Below are 20,505 nucleotides of genomic sequence, written 5' to 3'. Positions count from 1 at the left end.
GCTATTTTTAAATACACATACTCTGGAATTTCAAATTACAATTATGACTGAGATGGCAGGCCTACCACATTCTTTAATATATTCGCCTGCTGTTTTGCCAAGTGTATGATTTGAATTCTACAAATTAAAAATATGTGCCTGTGCCTCTAGTATAAACAAACCCACTTAGCTCCATTAGACGATAGTCACAAGCCTTTCTCGCAGCCTCAATTCAGTTAAGGCACTTCTACTCTCACTTCAAACCCAAAATCTGCTGCCTCCCAATGTCATCACATTTGTTTCTTTCTCTTTCTAGTCAGGTTTCCTTCACATATTGGCCAGTTAAAAGTTTACGGATAGAAGTCCTGGCTACTCAGAAGGCTGAGGTAGGAGGATAGGCTGAGCCCAGGAGTTTGAGGCTATAGCGTGCTATGATTGCACCTGTGAATAGCCACTGCACTCCAGCCTGGGCAACACAGAAAAACGCCATCTCTTAAAAAAAAAAAAAAAAAAGGTTTACAGACGATAAACCTCATTTAGGAGCTGTCCTTAGTGGCAAATGTCTATCATTAGTCTTTCCTTGTAGGAAATCAAACAAAAAACAGCAACAACAAAAAGCTTCTGCAAAAGATAACTACTCTTGACTAACAGGCAAAACTTAAATCATAACTACACATTTTGAGACTACTATAAATTGCTGATGATACTATGGCAGGTATCTTGGTATCAGAACCCCGTGATAATCTCCCAAAGCAAACCATATGAATTGCATAGGAGGAATTTAACAAAGAGTAGCTAGTGAAAAAAAAAAAAACATCAAGGTATCAAAAAGGTCTTACTAGGCCACGGTAGGAGGATCACTTCAGCCCAGGAGTTCCAGACTGGGCAGCATAGGGAGATCCTGTCTCTACGTAAAAATAAAAAATTAGGCTGGGTGTGGTGGCTCACGCCTGTAATCCCGGCACCTTGGGAGGCCGAGGCAAGTGGATCACCTGAGGTCAGGAGTTACACCAACATGAAGAAACCCCATCTCTACTAAATACACACACACACACACACACACACACACACAAAAAGTTAGCCAGGTGTGGTGGCGCATGCCTGTAATCTCAACTACTTGAACCCGGAGGCAGAGGTTGCAATGAGACGTGAATCCACCATTGCACTCTAGCCTGGGCAACAAGAGCAAAACTCCAACTCAAAAAGACAAAAGCAAAAACAAAAAAAATCAAGGGCGGGTGTAGTGGCTCACAACTGTAATCCCAGCAGTTTGGGAAGCCAAGGCTGGCATATTATTTGAGCCCAGGAGTTCAAGACCAGTAACATGGCAAAACCTGGTCTGTAGAAAAAAAAATACCAAAATTAACCAAGAGTGGTGGCATGCCCCTGTAGTTCCAGCTACTTGGGAGCCTGAGGCGGGAGGACGGCTTGAGCCCAGGAGGCGGAGGTTGCAGTGAGCCAAGATCGCACCACTGCATTCCAGCCTGGGTGACAGAACCAGACCTTGTCTCAAAATAAAAAAATAAAAATAAAATAAAACAGGCCGGGCGCAGTGGCTCACGCCTGTAATCACAGTACTTTGGGAGGCCAACGCAGGTGGATCACGAGGTCAGGAGTTTGAGACCAGCCTGATCAATATGGTGAAACCCGTCTCTACTAAAAATACAAAAATTAGCTGAGCATGGTGGTACTTGCCTATAGTCTCAGCTACTCGGGAGGCTGAGGCAGGAGAATTGCTTGAACCCGGGAGGCGAGAGTTGCAGCGAGCCAGGATCGCGCCACTGCACTCCAGCCTGGGTGAGAGTGAGACTCCCTCTCAAAAAAATAATAATAATAATAATAAAATTAATTAATTAATTAAAATAAGCTGGGCATGTTGGCACACACCTGCAGTCCCAGCTACCTGGGAGAATGAGGTGGAAGGATTGCTTGAGCTCTAGAGATTGAGGTTGCAGTGAGCCATGATGGCACCTGTGCTCTAGCCTGGGTGACCGTGAGACCTTGCCTTGAAAAAATAAAAACATAAAATAAAAAACTTTACTAGGCTGGGCGTGGTGGCTCACACCTGTAATCCCAGCACTTTGGGAGGCTGAGGCAGGTGGATCACAAGGTCAGGAGATCAAGACCATCCTGGCCAACACGGTGAAACCCCGTCTCTAATAAAAATACAAAAATTAGCTGGGCATGGTGGCGTGCGCCTGTAGTCCCAGCCACTCAGGAGGCTGAGGCAGGTGAATCGCTTGAGCCCAGGTAGCAGAAGTTGCAGTGAGCCAAGATTACGTCACTGCACTCCAGCCTGGGTGAGAGAGCGAGACTCCGTCTCATACTAAAAAAACAAATTATCATCTTGGTCTTCAATCCTGCCCTTTCTCCTATATTTACTACCCAGATTTCCAAACCAAAAATATGAGCATATCCTTCACCCTTCCTTACCTAGTCACAGTCTTCATATCCAGTCTCCAACTCTAGCCCATTTTACTTCCTAAATCTCTCACCCACTCTGCCTTAATTCCCTCAGCTCTTACCTGAGCTATTCCAACAGTCTCACACCCATAGTCTTTCTTCCACCACTCTCCCCATCTCTAATCCATCCTAGATACGGTCTGATATGGTCTGGGTCTGTGTTCCCACCCAAATGTCATGTCAAATTGTATCCCCAGTGCTGGAGGTGGGGCCTAGTGGGAGGTGACTGGATTACAGGGGTGGCTTTTCCCCTTTGGTGCTGTCTCAGAAAGTGAGTTATCGCAAGATCTGGTTGTTTAAAAGTGTGTAGCATCTCCACCCCAGCTTCCTCCAGCTCTGGCCACGTGAAGACTACCTGCTTCCCCTTCACCTTCCTCCATGGTTTTAAGTTTCCTGAGGCCTCCCCAGCCACGTTTCCTGCACAGCCTGTGGAACCAAGAGCCAATTAAACCCCTTTTCTTCATAAATTACCTAATCTCACGCATTTCTTTATAGCAGTGCAAGAATGTACTAAATATACCGTCCAAAGTGACAGTCCTAGAAATACAAGTACATCATGTTCCTTAAACTGTATCTTTTTTTGTTTTTAAAACGGAGTCTCGCTCTTGTCGCCCAGGCTGGAGTGCAGTGGCGTGACCACGGTTCACTGCAACCTCTGCCTCCCGAGTTCAAGTGATTCTCCTAACTCAGCCTCCAGAGTAGCTGGGATTACAGGCACCCACCACCACGCCTGGCTAATTTTTTTGTATTTTTAGTAGAGACAGGGTTTCACCATGTTGGCCAGGCTGGTCTCGAACTCCTGACCTTAGGTGATCTGCCCGCCTGGGCCTCCCAATGTGTTGGGATTACAGGCGTGAGCCACCACACTGGGCCCCTAAAACTATATCTTGTTCATCTCAATACCCTTGGAAACAGGAAACCCAGGCTCATTTACAAAACAAGTAAGTTGAGTTTGACTTGATCTCTGTATACCTCCTTAGTATCATCTTGGATCTCCCTAATTCCCACTTATCCCTCAGAAACCTTCATGCCTTAGCAATGCTATGTCTTCTGCCTGAAACGCCCCAGACGCCAAAAGGCCCCTAGTCATCCTTCAAATGCCAACTCAGACATTCAACTTTAAAACATCCATTACAACCTTCCTCCATATCCCTCCCAAACACAGAAGTGTATTGTTTCCAGCTCTGAGCTATGCTAAACCTTGAAAACATGTCTACTGTTGTATTCATTAAACCTGCCTTAGTATTTTTTTATCTCACATTCTGTAACACAGGCTTCTTCCATTTACATATCTTAAATATTTTTATAACTCCAGAGCTTGGCAAATATTCAGGTAATGCTTATATGAATTTAAAGGGAAAAGCCAGGATAGTATAAAAGCAAACATTTTGTAGGAGTGCAAAAGAAGCCTTAAAAGCAGTGCCTATCTTACTAGGAATAAGAAAAACTATTACCTAAATGGCAAAATCTAAAGAAAACAGAAAGGACTTTAATATACAAGAGAACTAAAAATACTGGTTCTGGGATAGCCTGAGGTAAGAAGCAAGGGGACAAACTTAAAGGTTAAACTATAAAAAATCTATCTTAGTGACACGCTACGGCAAAATAAGAGCAAACATCAAATAGATAGGTGTAATGGCAAAAGTGTGTTGGGCACCTATCTGCCATGCACTGCACTAGGCATATAGTAGCCAACTATTCTGTGAGCACTCATTACCTGCCAGGTCTATCCAGCACTTTACATGCATTATCTCATTTAACCCTCAGAACTCTTGTAAGCAGACACTATTATAATCCTTACATAAAGAAAGAAGGTCCGGAGAATAAGTAACGTCCCTGAGGTCACAGGGATACTAAATGACACAACTGTTATTTTAACCCAAGTCTGATTCGAGTTTGTGCTTTCAACTACTATGCAATAATTTACCTCTATGACCTTGATTTAATTCTCACAGCAACCCATGAGGTAGATTCTACCTTCATCTTGTAGAAGAGGAAACTGAGACCCACAGTTTATGCAATTTGCCCAAGATCGCACACTTAGTAACTGAATTGTAGAGCTGGGATTTGAACCAGGGACAATCTAACTCCAAAGCTAGTCTTTCTATTCTACCACAGCCTCATTCTCAAGAATTCTATCACTTGCAAGACCAAGATCTTCTGTTCATTATCCAAATAATATGTTGCTGGGATCATGAGCCCCTCATTTATGTCTCAGATGCATCATCTTTCCCAAATTAACCTCCTCACCTATACTTTATAGTCCCAAACCCTCCACAATACACTAAGACAGCAGATCTCAAAACACTACCATCTCGGGACCCTTTTGCAGTCTTAAAAATTAACTAGTACTTGGCTGGGCTCAGTGGCTCAAGCCTGTAATCCCAGCACTTTGGGAGGCCAAGGCAGGCGGATCACAAGGTCAGGAGATCAAGACCATCCTGGCTAACACAGTGAAACCCCGTCTCTACTAAAAAATACAAAAAATTAGCCGGGCATGGTGGTGGGCGCCTGTAGTCCCAGCTACGTGGGAGGCCGAGGCAGGAGAATGGCGTGAAACTGGGAGGCGGAGCTTGCAGTGAGCCGAGATCGCGCCACTGCACTCCAGACTGGGTGACACAGCCAGACTCCGTCTCAAAAAAAATAAAAATAAAAAAAATAACTAGTACCGCCTGTAATCCCAGTACTTTGGGAGGCCGAGGTGGGCGGATCACAAGGTCAGGAGATCGAGACCAGGATGGCTACACAGTGAAACCCTGTCTCTACTAAAAATACAAAAAAAAATTAGCTGGGTGTGGTGGCGGAGGCCTGTAGTCCCAGCTACTCGGGAGGCTGAGGCAGGAGAATGGCGTGAACCTGGGAGGCGGAGCTTGCAGTGAGCCGAGATCGCGCCACTGCACTTCAGCCTGGGTGACAGAGCCAGACTCCGTCTCAAAAAGAAAAAAAAAAAAAAATTAACTAGTACCGCCTGTAATCCCAGTACTTTAGGAGGCAGAGGTGGGTGGATCACGAGGTCAGGAGATCGAGACCAGGATGGCTAACACGGTGAAACCCTGTCTCTACTAAAAATACAAAAAAAATTAGCTGGGTGTGGTGGCGGAGGCCTGTAGTCCCAGCTACTCGGGAGGCTGAGGCAGGAGAATGGCGTGAACCTGGGAGGCGGAGCTTGCAGTGAGTCAAGATCGCGCCACTGCACTCCAGCCTGGGGACAGAGCAAGACTTCGTCTCAAAAAAAAAAAAAAAAAAATTTAACTAGTACCTCAGAACTTTCATTGATGTGGGTTATAGCTATCAATTATCAATAAGAATCAAATTAGAACTGAGAACTTTAAAAATATTTATGAACTCTATAACAGTAATAAACCTATCACATGTTAAATGACATTTTAATGAAAACTATTTTAAAAAACAAAGTAAAATTTAGTGAGAAGAGTGACACTGTCTCAGTTCCACAAATCTCTTTAAAGTCTGCCCACTAATGTAAGGTATTAAGTCAAAACCATGATTTGTGTAGTAAAATCTCACCAAGATTAAAAAGGTAAGCAGTGGGGAAGTCATCAATCCTAAATCTGTTCTCTTACCATGAGACAAGCAACCACTATTTAGTTTATCACTTCAGCACCTTAATATTTATGCCAACGTGAATCTTTGCATTTTTCTTACCTTTTGCCAGACTTTCCAAAATCTATTTACTGCCCCCACTCTTGCAATGAACCATAATATTCTAAGTACTACTATCTAGTGGGAATCTTGGTCTTTTGAGCCATTCAATATTTACTCTAGGCTGCCAATTCAGATACACAATGACTTGGGAAGTTGTAATGTATGAGCAATCAGTTTTGATCCACTAGTCTTTTCCCCTTAAAACTACAAAAGAAAATTATTCATAAAATGTTGACCTTACAAAGTATCAAGAAGCCTTTAACAACACTAGAATCTTACTCTAAGGCCACTGATAATGTTTCAGAAAATTTGAAAGCCATACACTGCTTTTTGACTACAGATGTATAACAGACTGCCTTTTCCAAAATAATGAAATGCTTTAGAACTGAATTTTTGACTAGCATGAAAAGTACTCTTATGTGGACTCTTGGGAGGTTTTTGATCCATAACCAAAAAGAGAATCACAAATATTAACAAAGATTCTGCCACTTAGCACTATTATGTCAACATGATCAACTACTAGTGTAAATGGTTATAAATTTGGGCCAACAATTGGGTCTTCCTATATTATCAAATTAACCTCAAAGGACCATTCCAAGTCATAATACCATGAGAGTGTGTTAAGAAGAAAAAGGGGCTGGGCGCAGTGGCTCACGCCTGTAATCCCAGCACTTTGGGAGGCTGAGGCAGGCAGATCACAAGGTCCAGGAGATCGAGACCATCCTGACCAACATGGTGAAACCCTGTCTCTACTAAAATACAAAAAATTAGCTGGGTGTGGTGGCGCACGCCTGTAGTCCCAGTTACTCGGGAGGCTGAGGCAGGGGAATCGCTTGAACCTGGGATGCAGAGGTCACAGTAAGCCAAGATGGCGCCCCTGCACTCCAGCCTGGATGACAGAGTGAGACTCTGTCTCAAAAAAAAAAAAAAAAAAAAAAAGGAAGTAGGGCACAGTGTCAGTAAGAATACAAACTGGGGCCGGGGGCAGTGGCTCACACCTGTAATCCCAGCACTTTGGGGTGCCGAAGCGGGCACATCACTTCAGGTCAGGAGTTCGAGACCAGCCTGGCCGACATGGCAAAACCCTGTCTCTACCAAAAATGCAAAAAATTAGCCAGGCATGGTGGCACGTACCTCTAACCCCAGCTGCTCGCGAAGCTGAGGCTGGAGAATCGCTTGAACCCAGGAGGCAGAGGTTGCAGTGAGCCGAGATTGCTCCACTGCATTCCAGCCTGGGCTACAAGAGTGAAAACTCCATCTCAAAAAAAAAAAAAAAAATACAAACTAGAGTCAGACCTGCACCAAGTCCTGGCTTGAAATGATGGGTTTACAATCATCTTTAATGCCTAAATTTCCTCACTTATAAATTGGTGGTATCTATGTCACAATTTTGGTGTGAGGATTAAATGAGACACATGTAAAGCAGCAGAGCCCACTGCACCACCGGCATTCAATATCATTTTTTTCTTCAGTGGTTATGAACCCCTAAATCTTTGAGTTTCTATAGTTTCCATAAAACTAAAAACCAAATGACAATTCTTTAGTCTATAAACTATAGTTATCATTGTCATAATTTTAGATTAACAAAGGAAACTACTGGTGTAAAACATGGCAGTTAGCTTCATCAAATATTGTTTTATGATGCTGAAGTGTTTACTTAACAACAATACATAACCTTACAGAAGAAAAATGTTTGCCTCCCAAAAGGCTGAGTGCAATACAATTTTTGATTTAACTTAGTCAAGTCATATCTTCATCTCTGTTTGGTTTTTAATTAGGAAAGATTACTAACACATCTATCTCCGTATAATCAAAATCTGCCTAGTAAAACTATATACAACCACTCAATGCACCTAGCTAATCACCTGTAATACTCTGTATTTGGATACACAGAGCCACTGGCTAATTTATTAAGTCTCTATGTGTTTGTAGCAATAACTTTGAAAGAAAATGACCATGTCTAATGATTTCCTCTTTGCTACTATTTTACACCTAAAACCACATCAAATATTTAACCAAAGTTTGGGCAATGGAGCACAACATAAGTGCAAACCTAGTATATGGCATATGAAAGCAAATCTTCTTCTTCTAGTAACCGAAGGCTGAAAGTTGTAATATTATGAGTTTACATCAGATAATCTCTACTGCTAATGAGGACAAATCTTCTTCTTCTAGTAACCGAAGGCTGAAAGTTGTAATATTATGAGTTTACATCAGATAATCTCTATCGCTAATGAGAAAGAGGTTTTTTTATTGTTTTTGAAATCACATAAAATTCCGCAGGCAAAACAATTTTGTATGACCAAATAAAAATGCAATAATTTCAACCAATAGATCAGGGGAACGTTTGGAAACATACATGCAATATACATTACAAATTTATTTCCTAAGTTTCGGACTTAAGGAAACAAAGCTGGTGACTAACGCAGGTGCCTACCTTCTCTCGACCCTGTCTCCTCTTTAAACTTCCTTCCTTCTCTTCTGGTTTAAATTTTTCCAAATAGTAGTCTATAACCTTCTTCATCTTAATCTCCCATTTGCTCCTCCGCCCAATCTACTATCTGACTTATATATGCCCTGGTCCCATAAAAATTTTCCCGCATTCATTCCCCCACCTGCCAAATCCTATCAACCCATTTCCATATCTCATCCCACCCTAAACCTGGGCACAATGATCACTACTGAAAACTCCTTCTTTCTTGGCACTATGACCTCTCTTGGCATCTGTAGCATTACTCTCTCCTGTTCTGCCCTTGTCTCTTCAACCATTTCAATGCTGTCCAAAACAAAATATTAGCTGTTCCTTAGGGTTCCCTTAGTCCTCTCCTCTTGTGGTCCATAAGTTTCACACTTGCATATATGCATACTTTCATTCCCTTCAGCAGAGTCCATAATTCTTAACCGATTCTCAAATGGAGATCTTACCTCTGTCAAAAGGGTGAAAAACATTTGTTCACACACTCTTCCTGAGTAATCCCCTAACTTCCAATGCCAACTATACAATGACCAAATCTATCAAACCCCAAACCGCTCTCTGGTCCAGATATCTGTTAGACATATCCACCTAAGTATCCAGGAGGTATGTCAAACTTAACAGGATCAAAAATCAAACTATTCTACTTTCCTTGTCCAAATCTGTTCTTCTATTTCCCAAGTTAAATCATACCAACATTTCTCTAAGCTAAACAAGTTCTGAATCATACTCAACTCTTTCCTATTTTTATAGCTCATGGCTAGTCTGTCCCTAATTCTGGTGTCCTGTGCTTTTCTATCCCCTATGCTGATGTACTTGAGTTCTCACAGGACGTAAATGAACTCTAACTCCTTTAATCCAGCTTCTACATTTTCATTACGTGCCTCCTGAAAAAGTGTGTACATGAACCACTTGCTCTCCCATATCCACCTAAACTCTCACTGGATTTCTATCATATACAGGAAATCTCAACACTTTATGAAAAACCTTACAACTATTCACAAGCTGTTTCTGACCACTCTTCCTGTCCCTCTCATCCCTGTGTCTTACGCTCCACAGCCCATGTTGTTCCCAATATGCTGTTCCTTCTCCCTGTCCTACTCAACCTAACAAATCCCTATTCATCCTTTAAAATCCAGCTTAAAGACCTCTGAGATGACTCCCTGGGTTTTCCAAGCAGAATGACTTTCTCCTTCCTTAGCATGCCCAAAATGCTTTGTGCTTTCTTAATTACTGTATAACCCGATGAGTACTCTATTGGTTCATTTGTCTTTCTCCACAACACTATACACCTACTTGGGACAAAAGACTGTAAGCCCCACAAAGGTAGCATGGTACCTGACACATAGATTGTTCAACAAGTATTTTTGAAACTGAGTTATAGTACTATTTAAAACTAGTATTAAACAAGTATAATCAACTATAAAACTTGTTTTGAAAACGTGAATTTGAATTAGCCAGGCGTGATGGCAGGTGCCTGTAGTCCCAGCTACTCAGAAGGCTGAAGCAGGAGAATGGCGTGAACCCGGGAGGCGAAGCCTGCAGTGAGCCTAGATGGCGCCACTGTACTCTAGCCTGGGCGACAGAGTGAGACTCCATCTCAAAAAAAAAAAAAAAGAAAAGAAAAGAAAACATGAATTCGGCCAGGTGCAGGTGCAGTGGCTCACACCTATAAACCTAGCACTTTGGGAGGCCGAGGCAGGAGGACTGCTTGAGCCCAGGAGTGTGAGACCAAACCGGGCAACGTAGAGAGACCTCATCTCTACTAAAAATAAGAAAAATCGGCCAGGTGTGGTGGCACACACCTGTGATACCAGGTACTCAGGAGGCTGGGGTGAACCTGGGAGGTCAAGGCTGCAGCAAGTCACCATCACTCCAGCCTGGGTGACACAGAGTGAGACCCTGTCAAGAAAGAAAAGGAAAAGGAAAAGGAAAAGCAAAAGAAAGAAAAAGGGGGAAAAAAAAAAGAAAAGAAAAGGTGAATTTGTTCCAGTGTGATTGATACACAAATTAGAGAACAATTTGAGCACAATCCATATTTCCTGTTTATTTGTGTGCTATTCTGTCACATAAACACTAGATGAAGGGAGAAAGCTTGCACCCAGTCGAACTGAACTGTGTAGAAATACATGAAACACACTTCAAACACCCACCAGCTAAGTCAGTTTACTATGGGTTAAGAGCCACACCTATTTGCTTCTGGTGTTACAACCTTCCATCTGATTATAGGTAATTCTTCTACCACTTCACAGTAACTCACCAGCAGCAACCTTTCTGACATCCCTTTCCACAAGCAAACCAGGGCTTTTTCCAAGAAAATGCCACATTTATTACAGTATCTATATATTTCTTAACCAGTCAAGGTGTAAAACCGTTCTATCATTTTTACCAGGTTCCTTTTTTTAAATGTGTCACTGATAAAGCTTTAGAGTGTTGTACCCCAACCCCATTTGTAAGTCATTTCTACTGCACGATTCTGCAAAGCAGTGATTTTTAGAAACCTGTATGTTGCTTTACAGCAGAACTGACTGTATAAATTAACAGTTGTATGAGAACTTCTTAGACCTTAAGCTAGTCTCACTATTCCAACTCCAATAATTTACTAGAGAGAAAACTGCCTTCCCCCCAAAATTTCACAAAATGTTTACAACCCATATCCTAGCAAACCATCAGGATACTGGTAACTTTTTAAGCTTGGTGGCTTTGATTTCAAGTGTACATAGGGTTGAATTTTCCAGCTTAAGGTCTATAGCCTGCCTAAGCCTAACTCAGAAGACAAGTATTCTCAACACCTGAACTTTCATGAGTAACATTTTATAACTTTCATTGCTTTGACTGCTTTTAACTTCTTCCAAAACATACTGACATTTTGATTTTAAATGACCCTGTATTATAGAGCAAATGGGCATAGCCCTAAAGTCCCTTAAGGGACCACAGTCTCAGGAGACACCATATCCAAGTTAAAAATAGATCCAGGCCAGGCATGGTGGCTCACGCCTGTAATCCCAGCACTTTGGGAGGCCAAGGTGGGCAGATCACTTGAGGTCAGGAGTTTGAAGCCAGCCTGGCCAACATGGTGAAACCCTGCCTCTACTAAAAATACAAAAAAATTAGTCGGCATGGTGGCAGGAGCCCGTAATCCCAGCTACTCGGGAGGCTGAAGCAGGAGAATGGCTGGAACCCAGGAGGCGGAGGTTGCAGTGGGCCGAGATTGCGCCACCGCACTCCAAGCGAGCCTTCATCTCAGAAAAAAAGAAAAAAACAGATTCAAAGTCACTAACTCCATACTATCTCAAATATACACTCGTAGGGCCTCCACTCTATTCTCCACAGGGATGCCAAAGTGACCTCTAAATCGCCTTGCTCCTCTGCTAACAATATTTTGGCTCTCTCTCCTGCTGTCAGATAAAGCTATACACTTCCCTTTTAGCTTAGCAAGCCTGGTCCTTCAAAATCTAGACCAGACACACCTTTGCAGGCTCATCTCGAGTCATTCCCACTGTTCCAGTAACACCTTATCACTAGCCTTACCCTAACACTTGACACCTCAGTGCACCCACACTTCCTTCTGTTTGACATGACTCCCTCTCCCCAGTTTGGCAAATTCCTATTCAGTGTTATTTTCCGTAAACTGCCCCCACACGCTCCACAAGTTTAATCATTCTCTATTGTGTTCTCCCACAGCACTCTGTGCACCTATGAAGCCTATACACTACGAGAAGGCAAAATCGGAGTATTATTGGTCTTTGAATTCTCAGTGTTAGAACACTATGGCCAGTACATACCTTAACGTGTAACTGAAGTTACCAAGACAATATAAATGGATGAAGGAGAGGTGAAGGCCAAAGAGTAAAGTGGAGACAGCCTAAATGAGTCCTCATCTTGGATCAAATAACCCCCCACCTCGCTAATTACTTATTCAAGTACCAAAATACAGTACATTCCATTATACTCTAATGCACCCCAGCTATGCATACAGTATATGTTTACAGTTTACTCAGCATTTTTTTTTTTTTTTTTGAGATGGAGTTTCACTCTTTTTGCCCAGGCTGGAGTGCAATGGCGTGCTCTTGGCTCACTGCAGGCTCTGCCTGCCAGGTTCAAGCGATTCTCCTGCCTCAGTCTCCCGAGTAGCCGGGATTACAGGCATGTGCCACTGCGCCTGGCTAATTTTGTATTTTTAGTACAGACAGGGTTTCTCCATGTTGGTCAGGCTGGTCTCGAACTCCTAACCTCAGGTGATCCGCCCGCCTCGGCCTCCCAAAGTGCTGGGATTAAAGGCATGAGCCACCGCGCCCAGTCTCAGCAATTCTTAATTTCACATACACAGCGTTTTATTAATCACACTTTTGTTATAAAATGACTGTATGAGTAATGGGTATAAAGATATCTACATATCCAACTCTTTGGTTTTCCCAGTAAAACATACATTTTTAGCTGAGCCTATTAGGACTTTTCCAAAGTAATAAATGCTTTCAAGCAGAGCTTCCCAAGCCAGTGGACCCTGCATATGGGAATGGGTTCTAAAGGTGCTGAACATACTGATCCCTCACCCCTAACGGCCCAAAGAATACAGCTGTGAGCTGCCTTAACCATTTATTCCAATATGTCTTACACATATTATCCTTTTCTGTTGCACTATGAAAAAGGTTTATCATTTAAAGAATATAAGAAGGCAAATATAGGTACTGGAATGTCTAAGCATTCACCAAAATGCATACTTTTTTTTTTTTTTGAGACGGAGTTTCACTCGTTGCCCAGGGTGAAGTGCAGTGGCGTGATCCTGGCTCACTGCAATCTCTGCCTCCCAGGTTCAAGCAATTCTCCCACCTCAGCCTACTGAATAGCTGGGATTACAGGCATGCGCCACCACACCTGGCTAATTTTGTATTTTTAGTAGAGACAGGGTTTCATCATATTGGCCAGGCTTGCCTCGAACTCCTGACCTCAGGTGATCCACCCATCTCGGCCTCCGAAAGTGCTGGGATTACAGGCGTGAGTCACCGCGCCTGGCATAAAATGCATACTTTTAAACTACAGGTACAGTGGGCAAATTCCTACAATGCCTTTACACATTTGTAGTTAGGACCAAGTTCTATAAACCAACCTTATGTCTGCTCAAAAGTTTGAAATTTCCCAATAACTGTAGTTTTACTTTGCCAACAACATTTAAGCAACCTGAAAACACCTACAAATTGAACAGGCATTCAAGAGGAGCCGCTTGGGCTGCATCACCACTATCAAGACACTATGGAAATTACCTAATGATTGACTTTCAGAGAAAATCTTCAGTCTCACAAGAAAATCTGTCTTTTGTCACCGTTTTTATAAAGTGATCAAGACAAGGTCTCACTACGTTGTGACAGTTATCACAGACTTTATATATGTTATTTTATATTTTTCTGAGACAGGGTTTCGCTGGTCTCAAACACCTGGGCTCAAGCCATCCTCCCTCCTCAACCTCCCAAAGCTCTGGGATTACACGGTGAGCCACCATGCCTGGCAACTGCATCATCTTTTTCGATCATTTCGTTCAGCATCTCGTTCACCGACTGAGAAGTGACCTGAAATAACTTCCAACCATTAACATACCCTCCCTCCTCCCAAAAGAACAAACCTCTAGCGATTAGGTCGCACACTCATGCGCTCTCACACGCACACAAACCCGGTCCTTTCCCTCCTCATTACAGTACCATGGGCAAGTCACCTCCACCTAGAAAGGTCTGTCTTCTCATTAGCAGCTGTTCACGTATTTTGTTTAAAGCAAAACACCTGGAGTAGATCACAGATCTAAAGATATTAAGCAATTTTTATTCTAAATTTTACTCTAAAAGTCATCACATTCTAAACACTGTGATGGCCAGGCATGTTGGCTCATGCCTGTAATTGCAGCACTTTGGGAGGCCAAGGAAGGAAGATCGCTTGAGCCCTGGAGTCGGAGACCAGCCTGGGCAACAGAGCAAGACTCTACAAAAAATTAAAAAATTAGCCGTGGTGGTGTCTGCCGGTAGTCCCAGCTAGTCAGGAGGGTGAGGCAAAAGGATCGCTTGAACCCAGGAGGCGAAGGCTGCAGTGAGCCGAGAACTGTGCCACTGCACTCCAGCCTGGGTGACAGAGTGAGACCCTGTCTCAAAAACAATAAATAAATTAAATAAAGACTGTGATAAATGTCTTAACAGCAATTCCCAAAAAAGCCTTTAAACCCTTTTGATCAATGGCCCACGTCCACTCCTACAGCCCACTAATCTGTTCTAGAGTAGTAAATTCTAGTATATTGTAAAAAATACAAAGTGCTACTACACACCATTTTATTTTTCAGTTATTCATATTCACTCTCTTCCTCTTCAAAGTTAAATTCCCAGATACAAGTAGGCAAGAAGATTCAGCACTAACAATGAGACAATCCACCTGGAAAACAGGTAAGTATGGGAACTCAGATTGAAGCAGATTATCTAAAACACATCAGCTTACACAGTAACAACAAATCCAAAGAGCTCAGGCGAGATGACCATTCACAATGCTGTCAATGGCAACAACAGTTAAAAACAGAAGGCTACAGGTGTTGGTTAGCAGGCTCTTCGGGGAAGGTGAAGGAGGTAAAGAGTCAAAGGAAGTTTCCAAAGAAAATAGCGATTAGTGTTGAAAAACAAAAAGGATGGATGCAATTTGGGTTACCAGAGGAAACTGCTTCCAGAAACCAGCACAATCTCCGAATCCTTCGCAATACTATAAAATAAGCATCCTCATTGCATGCCAAGTGCTTCTTTAACCTGTAATCCACCCCGTCCTCTCCCTCAAAATCTGCGTTAAACTGAATTTTAAAAACATTTTAGGGGAGGGGTAAGCAGTTGGTTTCCCGCTTGACAGTAATTGCGGCCACGGAGCGCGAAGTTCCACACTCCACACAGCGCGCCACCCACAGAGTCGCTTCTCAAAAGTTGCCACCCATCTTGGCCACGAGTCCCGGGACACGGACTCGCCTCCTCCGACGACGGCAGCCGGGACCGGCCGGGATCCGGGAGCCCAGCGCCGGCCCCCTCCCCTCTGCGCGCCGCCGCCGCCGCCGTCAATCAACGCCCCCCTCCCAGGGACTCGGCCCGGGGGCGCGGCCCGGGGCGGGGCGTGATCGCGGCGCGTCGAAGGGGCCCCCAACAGCCGCCAGCTTGCGGAGAGCGGGACCGCTGCCCACGAAACTAAAGTTGCCCGCGGCCGAGCCCGGCCGACGGGGGCGGTCCGTGCGCGGCCGGAGAGAGGAGCGGCGCCCCGACCGCGCCTCCGGCCTGCCTCGCTCACCTCTCGGGGTGCGCCGCCTTCCTCCGCCGCTGCCGCCTCCTCCTCCCTGTGAGTGCAGCGGGGTCTGACCTGTGGAACCACCATACCAGTCCCGCCCGCTGCTGCAGCGCCGCCACCGCCGCCGCTCCTCTGCCGCCTTAGTCGCTGCTCTTTGTTCCCCCTCCGAGAGCCACTGCTTCAGCTGCCCGCCTCAGCCGCCCCGACGGGCCGCCACTACGCCCTCCCGCCCTCTCGGCCCCCGGCCTCGCCCTCCTCGCCGCGCCCGCCGCTGCCTTCGCCTCCGCGCCGCCGTCGCCGCCGCCACCGACGCCGACGCCTCCTCCTCCGCGCCCCCCTCGTTTTCATTGAAAGCAAACAAGCATCATGGCGGCGGCCGCCGTCCCTCAGCCAGCGAGCGCCCGGACCGCCGCCGGCGCTCCAACATCCTGGCCGCTCATTGGCCGCCGTCGCCGGGCACAACCATCCGCCCTTCGGTGCGGGGGTCGCTCCCGGCACGCAGCTGCCCAGGCCCCGCCCCCTTACCCCCGCGCTGGAGAGCGGTGGCCCGGTCCGGCGCGCTGCGGGCCCTGCCTCCCTGCTTGCCGCCCTCCATCCCTTCCCCTCCATCCATCCTTCGTCTCCTTCTGTTCCCGCTCTCCTCGCTCCTTTCCTGCCTTGGCACTTCTGTTTTCTCCTCTCCTTAGCGCTCCTCCATTTTTCATCTACTTCTTTTTCCGCCCCAGGTTGTCCACTTTTTTTTTTTGTTTTTTGAGATGGAGTCTCGCTCTGTTGTCCAGGCTGGAGTGCAGTGGCGCGATCTCTGCTCACTGCAAGCTCCGCCTCCCGGGTTCACGCCATTCTCCTGCCTCAGCCTCCCGAGTAGCTGGGACTACAGGCGCCCGCCACCACGCCCGGCTAATTTTTTGTATTTTTAGTAGAGACGGGGTTTCACCGTGTTAGCCAGGATGGTCTCCATCTCCTGATCTCGTGATCCGTCCGCCTCGGCCTCCCAAAGTGCTGGGATTACAGGCGTGAGCCGCCGCGCCCGGCCGGGTTGTCCACTTTTATTTCCTCTTTTCCTTGATCGTCCTCCCCTTTTTTTCTCCTCTTCCTTTTCCTTAAGCCTTCGCCTGTCAATCACGTCGAAACACAGTATTTGACCGGAGCCAGTATCTTGATCTGTCTAAAGACAGGACATTCAATCGCGAACAGTCGAATATTATTCCTTCCTCAATTATACAGAAAAGAGTAAGTTAACATACCACTTCAGCCTATTAATGGTAATTCATTCCATTACATTAATGGACAGTTTTGGTGCTGGGGTCCTAGCCTGGGTAACGGACAGCAGCTGCTGTGCTCCAAGATCAAAAGGTGTTCAGGGCAAACTCTGGTGATTGAAGGTGAGCAGAGAAATGACTGGGCTGATTCATGATGCTTACATCAGGAAATATTAGTTGACTGATGGTCAGGGCACAGAGATGAATCAGACCCCACCCAGCCCTGAGTAAGCTCACAGTCTAGGGGCAAGAATAACACCCAACAGACTTAATATTGGAGGTATATTGGTCGGGCGCGGTGGCTCACGCCTGTAATCCCAGCACTTTGGGAGGCCGAGGGGGGCAGATCACCTGAGGTCCGGAGTTGGAAAACAGCCTGACCAACATGGCGAAACTTCATCCCTACTAAAAGTACAAAAAATTAGCCAGGTCTGGTGGCTTGCACCTGTAATCCCAGCTACTCGGGAGGCTGAGGCAGGCAGGAGAATCATTTGAACCTGGGAGGCGGAGGTTGTGGTAAGCCGAGATCGCACCATTGCACTCAGTCAGGCCTGGGCAGCAAGAGCGAAACCCTGTCTCAAAAAAAAAAAAATTTTTTTGAGGTATATGCTGAAGAGTATGGCGTGAAGGAAAAGGAAAGCTGCCTGCCCTCCTATGTGGCAAACTAGGATAGGCTGCTAACTGCTTCCTGGAAAATCAACCCTGAAGAAATGAGAGTGAGACAGGTTCCAGGAACTAACAGTAGCAACAAACCAAGGCTTCTGCTTCAGTGAAGGCTGTTGAGAGCTGGGGATGTGGGAAATGGGTTGCTGCTGCCTGGGGTGGAGGAGACCTGGCTGGAAGGGCAAGGAAAGGATGAGGGACAAAAGCTGTTCAGAGGTGAAGATGATCCCCCTCTCCCCAGCATGGCCTTGGGATGGTCATCGCTTGGCACTGCCATGACATCAGTAGTGACAGCCCAGGCCTCTAGCGCCATAGGACACTGGGCAAAGACAGAGCAGTGCAGAAGCCCAGGAGTCAGGAAGAACACATGTAGACCAGTAAGCTGCCTGTGGCCATCCCTCCACAACCTCCTCCTGTACAGCAGGGAGTTGTGCAGCCTTGTGCTGTACAGAGTATCCCAGGCTGAGGGGCCAATGGGACAGACACCCTGCAGGGCCTCTCCTCCCTGTGTGAGTGCCCTGGCCGTCTGTGCTCCAGCCTGGGTGCCTTTTTGTAATTTGGTCAGAGGCAGCTACTCTCAGCCCGGTGCGGGGACTCAATGCCTGTAATCCCAGCACTTTGGGAGGCCGAGGCGGGCAGATGACTTGAGGCCAGGAGTTCGAGACCAGCCTGGCCAACATGGCAAAACCCCGTCTCTACTAAAAATACAAAAAAAAAAAAAAGTTAGCTGGGTGCGGTGGCGGGCACCTGTAATCCCAGCTACTTAGGAGGCTGAGGCATGAGAATCGCTTGAATCCAGGAGGCAGAGGTTGCAGTGAGCTAAGGTTGCGCTATGGCACTCCAGCCTGGGCAACAGAGCAAGACTGTCTCAAAAAAAAAAAAAAACAAACTCAAAACAAAACAAAAAACAGAGGGAGCAATTCCCTTGTGACTGCCACTACAGTATGGAGGAGGGGAGGTCTTGTTGCACAAAATCTTGGTAGCATAAAGCAACAGTTTTACTGTATCTCATGATTCTGATGTTCACCCTTGGGGCCTCATGCCTATACCAAAGGTGGCAGCTGGGTGTTGAATGTCTGGCACCTCGGTGCCCCCTAACGAGGCCTCCCCCTGCAGTGTCTCATCCTTCAGCCTTTGTGTGTGGCCCCTTTCTCCAGCAGGAGGTGATCCTGCACTTCTTACATGACAACCAGGGGCTCCAAGAGGAAAGCGAAGCTGCCAGGCCTTCTGAAGAAGGCCACTTCCTCAATATTCTATGAATTAAAGCAGGCACAAGCCCAAGCCAGATTCAAGAGGAGAGGACATAAGCTGTGGAGGAGCTGTGCGTGCATACAGGGCGGGGTGGACTAATTGGAGCCCTCTGGGGAGACTTGCTGCCACCAGGAGGGTACGACAGTGGCTCTGCTATGCATGCCCTTTTCTTTCTGCATATCCGAGGAGAACCCCGCAAAATGCCTACTCACCCTGTCAGATCCAGATCAAAGTGCCCCTCATGTTAGGCCAGACCTCCCATTGCAAGTTATAAAACTCACAACTCAATATTTCTTTGCAAGAAGGAGGGAATTGAATTGAAAGAGGGAATGCTGAACCATTCAGGCATTGTAAGGTGGCATCAAGAATCGATCTCACCTCCCACCCTCCATCCTGTTCTCTCTGTGGGCCTCACAAGCGGGAAAGATGCCACCAACACCTGCAGGCTTAGATTCTGCCAGCTTCTCTGCTTAGAGAAGGTGCTTCTTTCCTAATGATTCCAGCCAAAGACCCAGGGCAGGCTCTCACTGGCCTGGCCTGGGCCTTGTTTCTACTGCAGTCAGGCAGTACCAAAGCAGGACCAGTCTGGGATTGATACGTGCTAAGCGGGGACAGCATGAATTGGTGGCAGCCAGTGCCATCTTCCCCACCACATGGAGAGATGAGACAGTGGTGAAGATGTGGAGTCTCAGAGCAAGGGCCTGACAACTTGGTTTCAGTAGTTTTTTCCTTTAGCTCGTGACCTATACCAGAACCTATTCCAGGTATACAAACCAATCCTTTTTTTTTTTTTTTTTTGCTTAAGTTTGAGTTTGGCTTCTGTAGCTTACAACCAAAATAATTCTAATTTGACCAGTAAATGCGTTGCACAGAGGCATGCGTCACCAGAATAGGGTCATCATCCGATGTGCACGGCAAGTCAATGCGCCAAGACACCAGGCTGCAGCAGAGGAGGTTTGAATCCTAGGGCCACGGGATGTGGAGACAAGAAGAAACCAAATCTGCCTCCCTGATGAGTTTGGGGCTAGGACTTTCAAGGGTTTTGGAGTGGGCTGAAGAATGGAGATTGCTGGTTTGTCAAGGAGAGCAGGATGAAGCCATGCTGATTCTCATGCTGATTGGTTCCTTTGGGCATGGGTTGGGGGTCTTCAAACTGGTTGGCATCACCTGTTCGACTGGAATTCAGGATCTGCTTGAGCACTTCTTTTATATTTATTTACTTATTTTTATTTTTTTATTTTTTTCCCTGAGACAGAGTCTTGCTCTGTTGCCCAGGCTGGAGTGCACTGGCACAATCTCGGCTTGTTGCAAGCTCCACCTCCCAGATTCAAGCAATTCTCCTGCCTCAGTTTCCCGAGTAGCTGGGATTACAGAGGCACACCACCACACCCAGCTAATTTTTGTATTTTTAGTAGAGACGGGGTTTCACCACGTTGGCCAGGCTGGTCTTGAACTCCTGACCTC

General features: G+C 45.9%; 1 protein-coding gene across 4 annotated transcripts in view; it reads right to left on the bottom strand.

Annotated features, from left to right (window-relative positions):
- The window catches only part of CNOT6 (CCR4-NOT transcription complex subunit 6), an 84,858-nt gene extending 68,601 nt beyond the window's left edge, over positions 1 to 16,257 (bottom strand). For 2 of the 4 annotated variants that reach the window (XM_031011034.3, XM_031011035.3), the window contains exon 1: positions 15,872 to 16,257. The gene's annotated coding sequence lies outside the window, so the exon portion shown is untranslated. Of the gene's footprint in view, positions 1 to 14,882; positions 14,987 to 15,253; positions 15,661 to 15,871 lie in introns of those variants that run through there. The other 2 variants (XM_055389526.2, XM_063707079.1) reach the window with 2 other exon arrangements.
- Positions 16,258 to 20,505: the final 4,248 nt, after the last annotated feature.

Source organism: Gorilla gorilla, chromosome 4 (genome assembly GCF_029281585.2).
Source record: "Gorilla gorilla gorilla isolate KB3781 chromosome 4, NHGRI_mGorGor1-v2.1_pri, whole genome shotgun sequence".
Lineage (NCBI taxonomy): Eukaryota > Metazoa > Chordata > Mammalia > Primates > Hominidae > Gorilla > Gorilla gorilla.
This window is presented reverse-complemented; position numbering and strand designations above follow the sequence as displayed.